At 37.2% G+C, this 14393-nt stretch overlaps 1 protein-coding gene across 9 annotated transcripts in view; it reads left to right on the top strand.

The window, feature by feature from the left end:
- Positions 1-14393, top strand: part of LOC129777510 (histone-lysine N-methyltransferase 2D) — a 578056-nt gene that overhangs the window by 14560 nt on the left and 549103 nt on the right. Inside the window, exon 2 of one of the 9 annotated variants that reach the window (XM_055783811.1) lies at positions 5096-5112. The exons of the other annotated variants lie outside the window; for them this stretch is intronic. The gene's annotated coding sequence lies outside the window, so the exon portion shown is untranslated. The remainder of the gene's footprint in view (positions 1-5095; positions 5113-14393) is intronic. 9 annotated transcript variants of the gene reach the window in all.

Here is a 14393-nt window from a genome sequence, read left to right as displayed (position 1 = left end):
ATTTTTCCGTAACTACACCATCGATTTCAACAATGTGAGCCGGAATATAAACTCTATATTCATTAGTGAACAAAGTGCCTTTCACTATCGCGTTAGCATCTTTGTAATTTGAGAGCACAACACGAAGTTTATCTTTATTGACTTTCGTCATTTCTAAGACACCTGAGTAGTTAGACGTCAGGTCTTTGCAAATTTGAGATACTCTTAGAGGTTTCCCTTTGGGACGGAAGAATACCACCCAACGGTTTTTCGATGATGCCGGGGCGTTCTGGTATTGTCTAATACGTGGAAGTTGAGCCGAATTAGGCAGAGATTGTGTCGAAGAGCGGAGAACAGAGTCACTATTTGGTACAGACGAAGAGTTTGACTGCGATTTTTTTTGTTTTTTTCCTGGAGAAACCGTAAAACCATCTGGAGGAGGGTCTGAGACCCTCATTTCAGCATCGGAGGGTTCATTACCCTCCATTTTTCAAAAAAAAAAAAAGTCGTAAAAATGAGAGAGAAGATTTCTTTGAACACGCAAATATGAAATGATAAAAAAAAATAAATAAATAAATAAATAAAATAAAATGAAATATGTGTATGTATATGTATATGTATACGTATGCGTGAAAGAAAAATAAAACGAAAACTTATCTTAAATGTATCTAGATGAATGTCAGAAAACTTCTAAAATCCTTGAAGCTTCACACTCCAAAAAACACTTGAAAAATAATTCCGACTTCAAGAAAAATCCTTTCTTTTCAGTATATCGTCCCGGCTTCTTTCGAAATTCCGTCAAAAAAAGTTTTGAATATTGATTTTCCAGAGACAGGGGATCTTCAGAAACTCTGCTCCGAGGGTCAATACAGCGGGAAGTTCACAACTTCTTCCGGAAATAGTCTTTCAAACACTGAAATGGCTTACAAGAAAAAGTCACAAAGAAAATCTGCAATATTCGTTATGATGAAAATTATACGTCACCTTTATTCCACGGCTTGCTGATGTATGAAGTCTCATTCTATATAGTCTCATTCTATATAGTCTCATTCTATATGCAAGTTAATTGAAAATGTCATTACCCTCCCTCAGAGCAGCTGGATATGAATTAATTTGGTACCCCTCCCCCACACCCGAACTGTCGTTATGTCACGCCGCGTGGCATAATTTTCCATATGAAACCACGCGCGGGCCCACAACACGACACAAGATGCTTGGCGGAAATTCCCAATCAAAAATCTTATTAAGCATCCGGTGGAGGTTGGATGTTGTTATCGGAGCAGCGAAAACGACTGCGCCCCCCCCCCCCGGGGAGGTGTGTTTGTTGGTTCTGCTAAGCAGCGTTATATTTAAAGTTATAAGGTTTCCTCGGTTTAACGTTTTCAAAAATAAGCATGGCGTATTCAGAGGGAATCTTTTGTTGGAGGTTTCAGTTCAGACTTGAGCGGGTTTTGTCAAATTAACAGAACGTTAATTAGCTTTCTTCTATGTGCGAATCGTCGGTGTGCGGGATGAAAAGTTTTTAATATAATTGATTATATCGATTATACCGTTATCGGCGGGAAGCAAAGATTAATCGATAATGAAATCGACTAATTCCTCAAGAAAGCAGTTGCTTCGGCGAAGATTGAATTTCTGTGGAAAACGTTCCTGTGTGCCAAGTTTTCTATTCCCGCACTTTGGTAAACTTTGTAAGAATTTATTTACAGATGTAACTTTAGCGAGAATCTACCACATCTAGAAAAAAGAAAACTTAATAAATTCTTCAGACAAAAACACATTCCTCAAGTCGTTTCTCAGCATTTTTTCATCTTCTAGCATCATTGTTTTCAGTTCATTAAACGTCTACAAACACCACCCGTGTTCAGTTACTTTACGCGATTCGAGGAAGAAATCAGGCCTTCTCGGAACGAGAGTCATTCCGGAAGCGGAGGAAAAAAGCGAATTGAAATCAAATGAAAGTGCCAAAAACGGCTGCGAGCGAACCGCAGTTCGTTACGCTTGTTTTATTTGGAATTTTGTATTAATGGCCGGTTCTTGAATGGGGCGTGTTGAATTTGGCTTCTTGGCTTAAAATTACAAAGTGTTGGCACTCATTTGGGATGTGGATCTGTGTCAAATGTAGTTAGGAATAATAAGTACAGGGTGGGCCACTCAAAAATGCCAACATATTTGCGTCTTTAGAGTTATTTTGTCATTATTTCGATTTTTTTTACAGTGCACTTGTCAGTCACTACAAAATTGGCAGTATTTATTTATCATCTTGTAAAAATGTATGATAAACTAGTGATTACCACATTTCTGCTTTCAAAAAAAAAATTAATGGGTTATATCTATGATATAGCAAGTTTGACGTAGGATTACTGCTGGTTTAGTAATCATTTGTTTGTAATGATTAAATTATTGATTCAATTAGTGTCGTGTTCGTACTCGCTTTTGTAGTCCGTGTTTGGAAAATATATTCCGGTCTGCACGGGTGAGCGCAAAAGTAGTCATATTTTGCATTTAATAATAATGTCAGTTTCCTCAGGCTCTTTAGTTTTGAAGTCCGTGTTAGAGAAACACATTCATTTCGTCTTGCATCACAAACCGAAGTGCCCCCGGCCTGCGTGTATATACTGTAGTTAAGTTTGTTCTTTATGCTAATGTGGGATGTGATATTTAATCATCGTAACCACGAACGTTCTTTCCGTTCCGTTTGGATGCCTACGTGACACTACTCGCAGCCGTCAGCATAAATCGCAATCGCTCGTTCTCGGATTTCGGACTGTTGCGCTTTATGATGATAGCGTGCATACAAAGTATCAATAAGGATGGCACTCCCCACATTCTATATTTAATAATATTTAAAAATTAGGCTGTAATTTTTGATTTTTAAAACCAACATAAAATTTGTTTTGATATTAATTCGTAGGTGTTAAGTCAGAGGGGATTTGGAAAATCAAACTTACAGCAGAAATAACGGATTGAAATTGTTTTGAATGATAAAAAAACCCTTATAGCACCAAACTTCAAGTTCGATTTTATCGAAAGCATGACCCATCTTTGCATGCTTGAAATATTCGAAGAAGAATAAGACTCCTTTTTGGAAAGGGTCAAAAAAATTTCTTAATTTTTTACAAAAATTTATAACTCAAAACCTATGAGACCTACAAAATTGAGATCAAAGGATAAAATGTAGAAAATTTTTAAATTTTCAAAAAAAATGCCAGAAATTTTTTTTTTAAATTTCACTGAAAAAATAATTTTAAAAATAAAACTAATTTTTTTATTTTTTTAAAATTCTCAAAAAAAATTTGAATAGCCTTTACAATTTTCAACCAGTGGTTAAAATTCTGTCTCATCTGCACTTCTTCTTCCAAAAATCTGTACCATCAAAAATATTCTTTGTAGAGAATAATCCATTTTATTAGCATAAAAAATACTCATTTACAAATACCACATTCACATTTCATTCGTCATTCGTGTGTTTGACAATGCTTATACATAGTTTTTTTTGAATCTAGATTGCAGTACAGGAAAACCTTTTTTTGTGCGGAGGACAGGGATCGCATAAAAAAATCGTGCAAAACTTCTCCAGTAGCTTTAAAAAACCGTGTTAGGCACACATTTTGAAAAAAAATTTTTTTTGTGCGGTAGATAGGGACCGCATAAAAAAAGTTTCCCCCAAGAAAATAACTCAAATCCACGCCGTTCACCGTTCAATTCCCTTCTGTCTCCCTACTTTGCGATGGGACAGTTTGCCTTTTCGGTTACGCGTGGCTGTTCTGTGCTTTTAGTTGCATGTCGAGACGTGATGCTGTTAGATATCATGTCATGCAAAAATTTAGGAAAACTTAGAGCATTTGATGGGAGGAGGGGAACGATTTCAGAAGTGGATAATTGAGACGCAAATATGCTTTTTTCGCTCTGAAATGCGTATAAATCATCGAAAAAAACTAAATGGACGATAACTTCGTCAAATATGCTTTTTTTCATATGCCGCACATAAAAAATGGCAATAAAAAAACCGCACAAGAACAGAAATCCGTACAAATCGAAAATCGCACAAATCGCACAAAAAAAATTCGAACAAAATAAAACGGACAAAAACAGGTTTTCACTGTATTTATTAAATGTTTCGAGCTGGCGCACCAAGCGATACTGCGGCGTAAAAGTCGGCATGTACCTGAATGTAGCTTTGTTCAAATGTAAGAAATTTCACCCGCGGAAAAAATCTGTACCAATCTGTACTTTTTGAAGAAAATCCGTACTCTGTACCGAACAGAATCTGTACCAAAAATAACGAAAAAATCTGTACCTTTCCAGAGAAACCTGGTAATACTGTTTACAACAAATCGTTCATACATCGCAAGATGAGCCATTTTACTGGGAAAAAGTTTTTGTAACATTTTCTTCAAAGAAAACAACTTTTTCATGTTTTCTTTGAACAAAATTACATCTCATCCTTATTTTGTTGAAAGTCATGATAGCAATACAGTGCATTCGACAAAGTTTAAGATCTTATTAAACTATGAACTTTTGTCGAAGACGTCAACTTTCTATCTTTTATAGTTTCTGGACATTTTTGGGTGTAGACTTCTGAAAAAATAATCTTTCACTCGTAACATTTTCATGTTTCTAAATAGAAAAAAGTTAACAGAGCATGTTTCCAAAGAAAAACATGAAAAAGTTGTTTTTCGAAAAAAAATTTCCCTGTAACGGTGCCCATCTTACGATGTATGGGTGACTTGTTGAAAATTGTAAGGGCAATTTATATCCATTTCATTTTTGGACAAACATTTTGTAGATCTTATAGTTTTAAAATTAAGATTCTTTTATAATGTTGATGAAAACTCTAGATTTCAAAAAAAGATCTCCCTAAAAATCTATCAGAATTTTAGTCAAAAACTAGGATTAGTTGTAACTTTTTCAAAAAAAAAAAAAAAATGAAAAAGTTGTTTTAGAAAAACTTTTTCCCTGTAAAAGTGCCCATTTTCTAATGTATGGGCGACTTGTACGAAATTTTAAGAGAATATTATTTTTTTTTGAGAATTAAAAAACAAAAAGTTTTAGAGAAATACTCAATAAACATTCTTCTATTAAAATGAATTTTCGTTTCTGTTTCATGTTTCAGGCCATTGCTCCCCGTGGGTAAGCTAATGATGTCACTGCAGTATTATATATTTTTTTCTATTTTTAGGGGACTCTTCTATTTCTTCATTTTTCTTTCATTTTATTTACACTCTTTTCATTCATATAGCGCATTTTTCAATGTTTCCCTTTTATTGCGCATCTTTATTTTATTTTTCCCCATTCTTTATGATGATATATTTTATATTATTTTATTTGAATATTCCTCTATTTTTGACAGTATTGCCTGTCGGTCAAGTTGTGTCCTTTAAGTAGAATTTCAATTTCTTATTTTTTTTTCGCTCGTTTAATTTGTACAGCGCACTTCTATCTTTTTATAATGACTCAGCTATAGTGATAAAATCCACCGTAACTGGAGTAATGCAATTCAATGATTCAATATTGCTGGTCTTTGAATTCCTCTTGAATTTTTTAGATGGACATATTTTTTCTTCTGAAAGCTTTCACATTTTTTTCCTTATTGAACAAAAAAGTACTCTATCATAATTTTTATTCAATTGTAAATTCTACCAAAAATTAGTTTTCTGTTTAAAAAAACTCAAAAAATTCCTTGTAGCTGGTGATTCATGATTCATTTGGTTTATTTGAAAAGAAAAATTAAATTGTGACATGTTGTTTAGCTAAGGAACCTCGATAAGAAAAATCAGATGTAATGTTCTCTATTATTTTTTCGGATTTATAAACTCAAAGTTGATCACTACATTGGTACTTCTCAACGTCTTCGATGCTCCAGTTATTACGGTGAAACTCGTTCTAAACAAATATTACACAAGTAAAAATGTTCACGGAGGTTCGAGAAACAACACATCATGTAACAATTCCATAATTTTTATGTGCTTAAGATAAAATCGAATATTTTCATCATTACAAAAAAAAATCTATAATAATAGAGGATTTTTTTGCCTAGCTAATTCTAATCTAATTTCGAATTAATTGGAAAATAATTCAACAGTTTTATTACGCTTTGAAATAATAATGAAATGTTAATATTCAAAAGGACCCGATGTTGTGCTATTGTAGATAATCTATTTTGAGTTTTTATTGTTTAGATAATGCTTGACATTTCACAATTATTCAATTGTTTTTCTCAAGAAAAATAAAATGTTATTCATTGTGGTAGATTGGTAGAAATTCTTCCTATCAATTGATGCAAACATCTTTGTGATCTTTAAAAAAATGCTAGAGTTATAAACATTCGAATTCTTTCATTTTTGTCCTTGTAGGACAAAAGTGAGATAATTCAGTGTTTACATTTTCATTCTACCCCTCCATATATTCCTGCCAAGGAAGCTAACTTGACCACTATCTTTACTTTCTGGTCAATTGAATATTGTGCGTTTCATTGATCCATTTGCGGTACTTGTTGGCAGAACGTATTACTGGTTGAGAAACACTTGTACACAGACTCTGAAATCCAAAAATAATTCGTTCAATAGCTACCCAATTTAATTCATAATTTGTTGATTATATTTTTGCTAAATATTTCTTCCCAGCTTCTAACACAAACAGTGAGAGTTTCAATCTACATAATGAACAAAAGTCGCATTCCGCCCTCCAGCGCGCATTAATTAAAAAATTACTTCCCGTTGAATGTTCCCAACCTGTTGTAAAAACTGTATCCACTCTGGGTCAAGATGGACAAAAAAAAGTCGCTCATTCACAAGAAACACAATACGCTTTCGGGGCATATTTGAGAAAGTGCAGAATGCTGCTCTTGCCATGCTCACTTCGTACGGTTCCGGCGAGTTCGTTCGCTCGTCCAATTTCCGCCAAGGGAACAAACATTCCCGAGAGGATATATTCAAACCGCCGTCGTCTTCCCCCGTTTCTCGGCCGCCCCCATCCCTTCTTGCGCTCTAAATTAAATTAAATGTGGAAGCATCTAATGAAAACAACCCGTTTGCGTTTATGCTTTTCCATATCCCAACCATTCGTCAACGCTGGTTCGGGAGTTCATTGAAAATGCAATGCGAGCGTGTTGAGCGTGTCGGGATATATATATGGTAAAGGGTCAGCCCCCCGCATTTAATTCACCCCGGACAGTGTGTGCACCCGGACCCCGGCCGGGGGTGGGATGAAATATTACCTACCCTTGCAGCTGACTTGTTTATGATTCCCAAGGCGGGCCGTAACACAAAACAGCCGAAGCACTTTTTCACGTTTTATGGACACTCGGGGGCGCGCGCTCGCGCCTAAGTTCGGATTGCCTGACAACGAGTCGATGTGATGGGTGGAGGGAGTGCAGGACGCGGTCGCCGTGGATGTCTGCCTTTGCTTTATGGGGATGTGGTTTTTCCAGCTGCCGTTTTGGGTCCCCTCTGATCGGGTCATAACTCGAAATCAGGCGTAGAGTCGTTCGGTTGGGGTTTTTGACATTGGACTGATTGCGCGCCCACGTAAGGCCCTTCCGGCATGAAGACGAAATTCGGAACGAGCGTCGTTAATGCTGGTAACCAAGCGAGTGCGAGCATAAATCTTATTGATACGGGTGGTGCTAATCCGGAGCCGATCTCGATAGCATTTTGGGCAGCATAGATGATGGCGTAAATTGTTGTAGGTTAAGCTCCTTAATTTGAATGGTTGAAGTAATCTCACCGTACTTGCAGTGAAGAAAATCCAGTGTTTTACAACAGTTGTTCTCCAATTTTTCCCCGAAATTGCAAAGTTTTACGACAAATGTTTTCTGAAATGGAGCAAATCATTCTAACCAAATGGTCTGAATATATTCGAAATGTTACCGACAGTTTTCATTCAACTTGAATGTGTATATAACATTGATGGAAAATTTTCTAATTGATTATCATCCAGAGATCAGATAGTGTTGTTAAAAAATCACTGATAATGCTTCTGAGTCATTATTTTGGTTTCGGTGCATTTTGAAACGTTCATTCATTCATCGTGTGGCAACATTTATGTAGGGCCCTTTATTGAATTTAACACGATATTCCTTCAAAGATGCTCTGGAATCTACAGTTAACTTTGAAATATATTTATCTCCCAATAGTTCGCATCATTTTTGTCCCAAGAAAGAAGCTAACATCCATAATCGTTTCGAACTGACCGCCTTTATTTTTTTTGTCAAAATAAAACATTTTCAACGTGAAATTAGCGCTACTCAAATTTTAAAATTGGAATGTTTTTCAAATGTTCTACGACTAGTTATAACAACGGTTGCCGTGCAAATGCATTAGAGCTGTAAATAATTTCTTTGATTTTTGGAGAAGCAGTTTTCTACCAATTGGTTTGCTTCATGAGGATAATAGCAGAGAAATCAAATGTGTCATTCCCAACATGTTCAAAAAAGGTGAAAAATGAAGATCGACTCTACTCTCAGTAGCTTCGCTTCGACTGGAACGTCAACAAAAAGTGACTTGACTAGAAAATGAATTGACTAGCGTTGACTAGCGAGGATGACTGGTGAATTAGTCCAGTCAGTGGTTATTGTAACAGACGCGACTCATGAATACAAATCTGTCTCTTCATTCAACTGACTTCAATCCACACTTCCATTTCCCCCTGACACTAATTTTATACCCGCGTACGCAATCTTATTTTAAGTCCATATAAAGAGGAACGAAAACTTGATTTCTGATGCAAAAAAGGTAATTACCCCATCAATGGGCGGTTTATTATCTACCCATTTTGAACTCAAACTAACGAATTTAGACATTTATCAAGTGTGCTATAAAGGTCCTCGCCTTAGTATTTGTAAATAGCGAGCAAAATAGCGCACACACACTGCACGCAATTTTATTCGTGTGAGTAATTTTTGTGTACGATACAAAACAAATCTGGCTCACCTGTAGCGTATGTCAAACCACGTTGAACTCAAACATCGATGCATGCATGCATACATGGGCGAGAGAGAGAGGAACGTATTCGTTTTGGGGAAGTCACTTCAAAATGCCATTAAAACAATTTGACTGGGAAGAATGAAATGATATAGTAGAGTCGGTAGAGGGCGATAGCGACTAAACGTCCGACTGACTGTTTAGTCGTTTAAGCGGAGAAACTGCGTGAAGAAGCCAAAAGTCATTTCCGACTGGATACGGATATAGTCAGTCAGATAGTCAGCTGACTATGACTATGCCGAGCCCTGGTCAGTATAGTGAAATTGGAAATGTATTCGAACTAAAAATGCAGATTTCAAAAACTTGTTTGTATTTCGTATTGGTTGAAGGAAAAAGGGCTTATCGGTTTTAGTAAGAGAGATAGGAGTTGGGTGTCAAAGAACAAATTGTAGAGCGGTTAAAGAGCTTCAATTTAATTGAAAGAAACAATCTAGTTTAATATAAATTTTTGAAATGATATTAATAATAACTCATTAAAAATTATTAACTGTTAAGTTTGTCACCTCCAAAATGTTATAAAATTTAGATGTTTCACTACTTTATCCTATACTAAATTTTCTCATCCTTCAAGTGGAAGCTAGAGAATCGACTTCCGTAGCGTACTTTTTAATGTAGAGCCAGTTTGAGGCAACAAAGTTCGTAACAAAAAAAAAGGGTCTATAACTCTGTCATTGGGGGTCTCCGTAGCCACAATGGTTGCGCGTTCGCGATCGTGAGTTCAAAACTCAGGGCCCTCATTGACCATCTTTGTGTTGTTACAGAATAGCTACGTCCACGCAACAATCATCAGCGATGGAGATCGCTCCACGGTCGAAATAAGATCGATTCATCCATACAACTGCTCTGCTCTGCAAGACACATCGGGCTGCTGTTCTATAAATAACTCAACAATGATCAATCAACTGTCTCCGCTGTCCGGTGGTCTAGCTGGATAATGGAAGAACAGAAAGAATACTCTTACGCCTGAATGGCTACTGTGTGAATGTACCATATGTAATGATATAGAAGGAATACTGGCGAATGGCAACTGTGTGTAATGTGCTAATTATAGATATGATAACCATGTGACATGTACACGATTAAAATTCGGCTCTGTTACAGCTAAAATGCTAATGAGCCTCAAATAAATAAATGGGATAAAAAAAAACTCTGTCATTGTTGGAATTCGATTTTTTTTCATCAAATATGATCATCTATCACTTTCTGAGAGAATCTGGATAAATTTATTTTTTTCATGTGGAAAAGGTGTTTTCTGATTTTAAGGGGATGAATCAAAAATCAAATTCTTCTTTTTTATTCAAAAAACGTATAATACATGCATTAAAAATGAATAAGAAAAAAAAATTCACTCGATTATATACAGGATTCGATTATATACAGTGAAAAGGAATCAGAGACCGTATATAATCGAGTCCGCGCTGTATTCTAATTTTATAAATGATGAAAAGTCTCATCTCATTCCCTTAATTCTTGAGATTAATCCCAATTCTAAACAATGGGATCAATAATATAAACTAGCTGACCTGGCAAACTTCGTCCCGCCCAAAATTAGTTTTTTGTAATCAATACCTTCAAACATTCACGTTTTCTTACTATGAGCAAGTTCATGGGTCCAATCGCAGAACTGTTCATTGATTGATCTTCTATTCGACCCCGTTGATTTTACCTTTTACTATAAAATTCCTAGTATTTCTAACAAAACTCATCATTATAATATCAGATTATTTTCAGACACAATTCTCGTTCAAGATTTTTCAACCACTTGCAAACAACATGTTTCTCCTTTACATGGAATAAATGTTTGATACAGAAAATATGATAGAATAAAGATAGCCCTAAATCGGACAATTCCTTCCTCGAGTTCTACTCTTATCAACACATTCGGTGATACTATTTTATTGGTACAGATAGAAGAAGATATAGGAGCGCGTTTCATCACATTAAAATCCATTTCCAGTTTCGAACAAAGATCAATTTCACTAGCGCAAACATTAAATGGACTAACAGCACTTGTTACTATGTAATTGTAGAACATATGGGAATTTAATTTTCCGAATTTTCCCTTCGGAGTTTTCCGAAAACTTTCAATTGTCATGTTTGGTTGGAATCATTTTGGTTGAAATATGTGTAATATTTTTATGGGACCCCCTCTTCATTCCAGAGGAGGGAGGGGTTTCATACCATCATAGAAACATTTCTCATACCCAAAAACCCTCTGTTGGGGCTGCAGTGGACTGTAATTGCGCTGGTCGATAAGGGTGCTCGCGTTCCCAGCGGAAACCGAGCCGGGTGGAAGCAGGAACCGCTTTGTTCCTTCCCAAGAGGGCAAATGGGCCGGACTCCTTGGGTTGGCTTCGCCTCATGAAGCCAACGACACAGTTGGACTGGACTAGCTTGGCTAGCAGCAACCGCTTTTACTCGTAGAGCCTTGAGAAAGGCTTTCCCAAAACTCTTTTGAAAACTTTTACTCTTTTTGGTTGTGGCAGAGGTGGAGAACTGGATGTTCCGGCGATCGGACGCAAACACCGGAGACTTGAACTTTTCACACTTTCATTTTATTTAAAACTTTTCTCTTCTTGTTTCTATTTGAATTCACTGTGATGTTCACTGTTTGATGGTTTTATGACGACTGATGCGCTCCGCTGTGGGCGCATTACTTTTATGGAGTAGCACCGAAACGATCTTCTTCTTGCCGGCGGTGCAACTTCTTACTGCCGACGGTGCAGTTTCATTGCTGCTGCTGATGTTGTTTTCTTCCTCTTTCTGCTGGTCTCCGATTTACACTGCACCACGGCTCACGCAAAACTGAATGCCGTGCCGCGACAAACGTGCATCTCTATGCCGTCGAGCATAGCGTGCTTTAGCGATGGCTGGCTCATAGTTGCAATGTGGAAGGGATGCACATGGTGTGTGGTGTGTTGTGCAAATTCTGCATGCCGCGAGGTGCTGTCACTGAGCTACCATTAAATAGTAATTCATTGATTCAAAAACTACGAATGAGTTCACCCCAAAATACCGAAGTAATGCACACATGTTAGGAGGGTTGGAAAAAGTTATTCGGACAAGTATATGAAAGCTTTTCTTCTCCCAATGTGGGACAAGTTTTTTCATACCGTCACCGAAGAAATGTTTTGACTTTTCTTGAATCCAGAACTTGGCAGCTGTATTCATCTCATCGTGTAAGGTGTAGCGATGTACTTTGAAGTCTCTCTTGTGCATAGGGGCACATGAGAATCTCTGGAAGCAAGATACTGAATGAAGGCACAGTATTTAAACTGCGCCCGTTTAACCAACCTTATAAGATACAATTCATAATAAAAATTTGTCTGAAAATCCTTGTGCTAAAATACTTTTAACATCCACATGTACAATTTACTTGGTCTCTTATACTGAAAACAATCAATCCGCCATTTGGCATGGAAAAGCGCAATTTTACATTTTCGGAAAGTTACACAGAACGTAAATGTTTAATTTTCATTATTCACAGTATTGCGATCGATTCGGATGAAAGCAAAACACCGAAACGAGCTTGACATAAATTCGCTCGTAACCCGAAAATTTCGAGAAAAAAAAAATCCAAACATAAAAACAACCTCTAACACATGTCATGTTGGTTTGGATCCCGATCCCAAGCTATGTGGGCAGAGCACGAGGGCTTCCACAAGTGGAATAATTGAATATACAAATTGAATTAGCACAGGCACAGCTCGAGCTTTTCATTTTTATTTCAACTCCCACAGCTTCCATTGCATACGCCGTGGAATATCGAGAAGATCGAAGCCAAATTAGTGGAAATCAGTTGCCGTGTTTTGACGTAGGACTACGTCTAACCGGAAGATATAGGGGGTGAAATGGAAATCTAGGCACTGAACAAGTAGGAAAAAATGCAAGATTTGGAACGCTTATAACTCGAGCATTTCTCAATAGATCGCAAAGGTTTTTGCATCAATTGATAGGAAATATATCTACGCATCTATCATAATGAATAACATTTCATTTTCCTTGAGATAAATAATTGAATAATTGTGAAATTTCAAGCATTGTCCAAATGCACTATGTTCCCATTTTTGATTGGTCCATTGTGTACTCCTCAAATCGTACCGACCAAAACGGGCAACCAGAGCAGCAGCGAAATAGAATGAAGCACGATCGGAAAGGAAAAAGAAAAAAAAAATGAACGAAACATTGGTCGCAGTCTCACACATGCGTAATTCTCGAGCCAGCCAGTCAGCTTAAAAATCCCCGTTCCGCTGCCGTAACGATCATTCTCATTCAAACCGTACACCACATCGGTTCGCATCACAACACATCAACAAACCAACCCAAGCAGCCATGTCTGGACATGGCAAAGGAGGAAAAGTGAAGGGAAAGGCAAAATCCCGCTCGAACCGAGTTGGCCTGTGTTGGTTCCCCGCAAGGGTAGCTAGGCCGAGTGCGTTAGTACCAGTGCACCAGTCCACCTAGTCGGCGTTATATAGTTTCGGCCGCCGAAGTGATCGAGTTAGCTGGCAAAGCTGCTCGCGACGATAAGAAAACCCACATACGGAACAGAACACATTCGGTTCGGTGGACATCAAGACAACAGGCAGTTGCAGCGAGTGGCGAGTGGCAAACGCAATCGCAAAACGGCAGCTGGTAGTAGAAGAAAAAAGTTTGTTCTTTATACAATCTGCTTTGGTGGCAAATCCAGAACAAGGCGGCATCGAGGGCGTTCGAAATGTTTTTTTTTCAAAACCACGAGTACTAAGTTTTCTAAAATTCCATAAAACACGGCGCTTATCAGGGCCATTAAACCTTTCAAAAAAGAGTTTACGAAATACAGTTCAATGCTTTCTAAACTAATAGTCAAAATAATAATAAAACACAAATTGATTTTTTCATAATTTGTTTGCCTGATGAGTATGTGAATTTGGCAGTTGTTCTGAGGTTATTGATAGATGGGGACTTTCCCGATTATTCAATTTACATTAATTTTTAAATTGCTTCTATATTGAAAGTACAGTAATTTACATTTAGCTCGACATTCAGCTAATTGGACGGACCTGTAATGCGACATATTTGGTTGGACATTTTTGTAAACATAGAGTTCGAGGTCCAAATTATGACCCCACATTGAAAGTCGACACTGTACCACTGTCATCGCAAATGTTCAATTACAGGTTAAAATCGCCTCCAATGCGACACTGAGTGGTGTTTCGGCACGTCGCATTAAATATAATTTACTGTACAACATGTCACAAGCTGGATGGGAAAAAATTTTCCAACTGTGAAAGCTGTGGCGAGTGGCAAACGCAATCGCTAAACAGGAAGGTTTAGCCGAACAAGATGGGGATATCGAGTGATAACAAAACAATAAACTCTTTAGATTAAAGATAATTTTGTGATCCTGAAAAGGACCCTTTTTAGCCTGCATGTGAATCCAACGAGCGA

The sequence above is a fragment of the Toxorhynchites rutilus genome, chromosome 3 (genome assembly GCF_029784135.1).
Source record: "Toxorhynchites rutilus septentrionalis strain SRP chromosome 3, ASM2978413v1, whole genome shotgun sequence".
NCBI lineage: Eukaryota > Metazoa > Arthropoda > Insecta > Diptera > Culicidae > Toxorhynchites > Toxorhynchites rutilus.
Note: the sequence above shows the minus strand (reverse complement) of the source record. Positions and strands in the feature narration are given on the sequence as shown.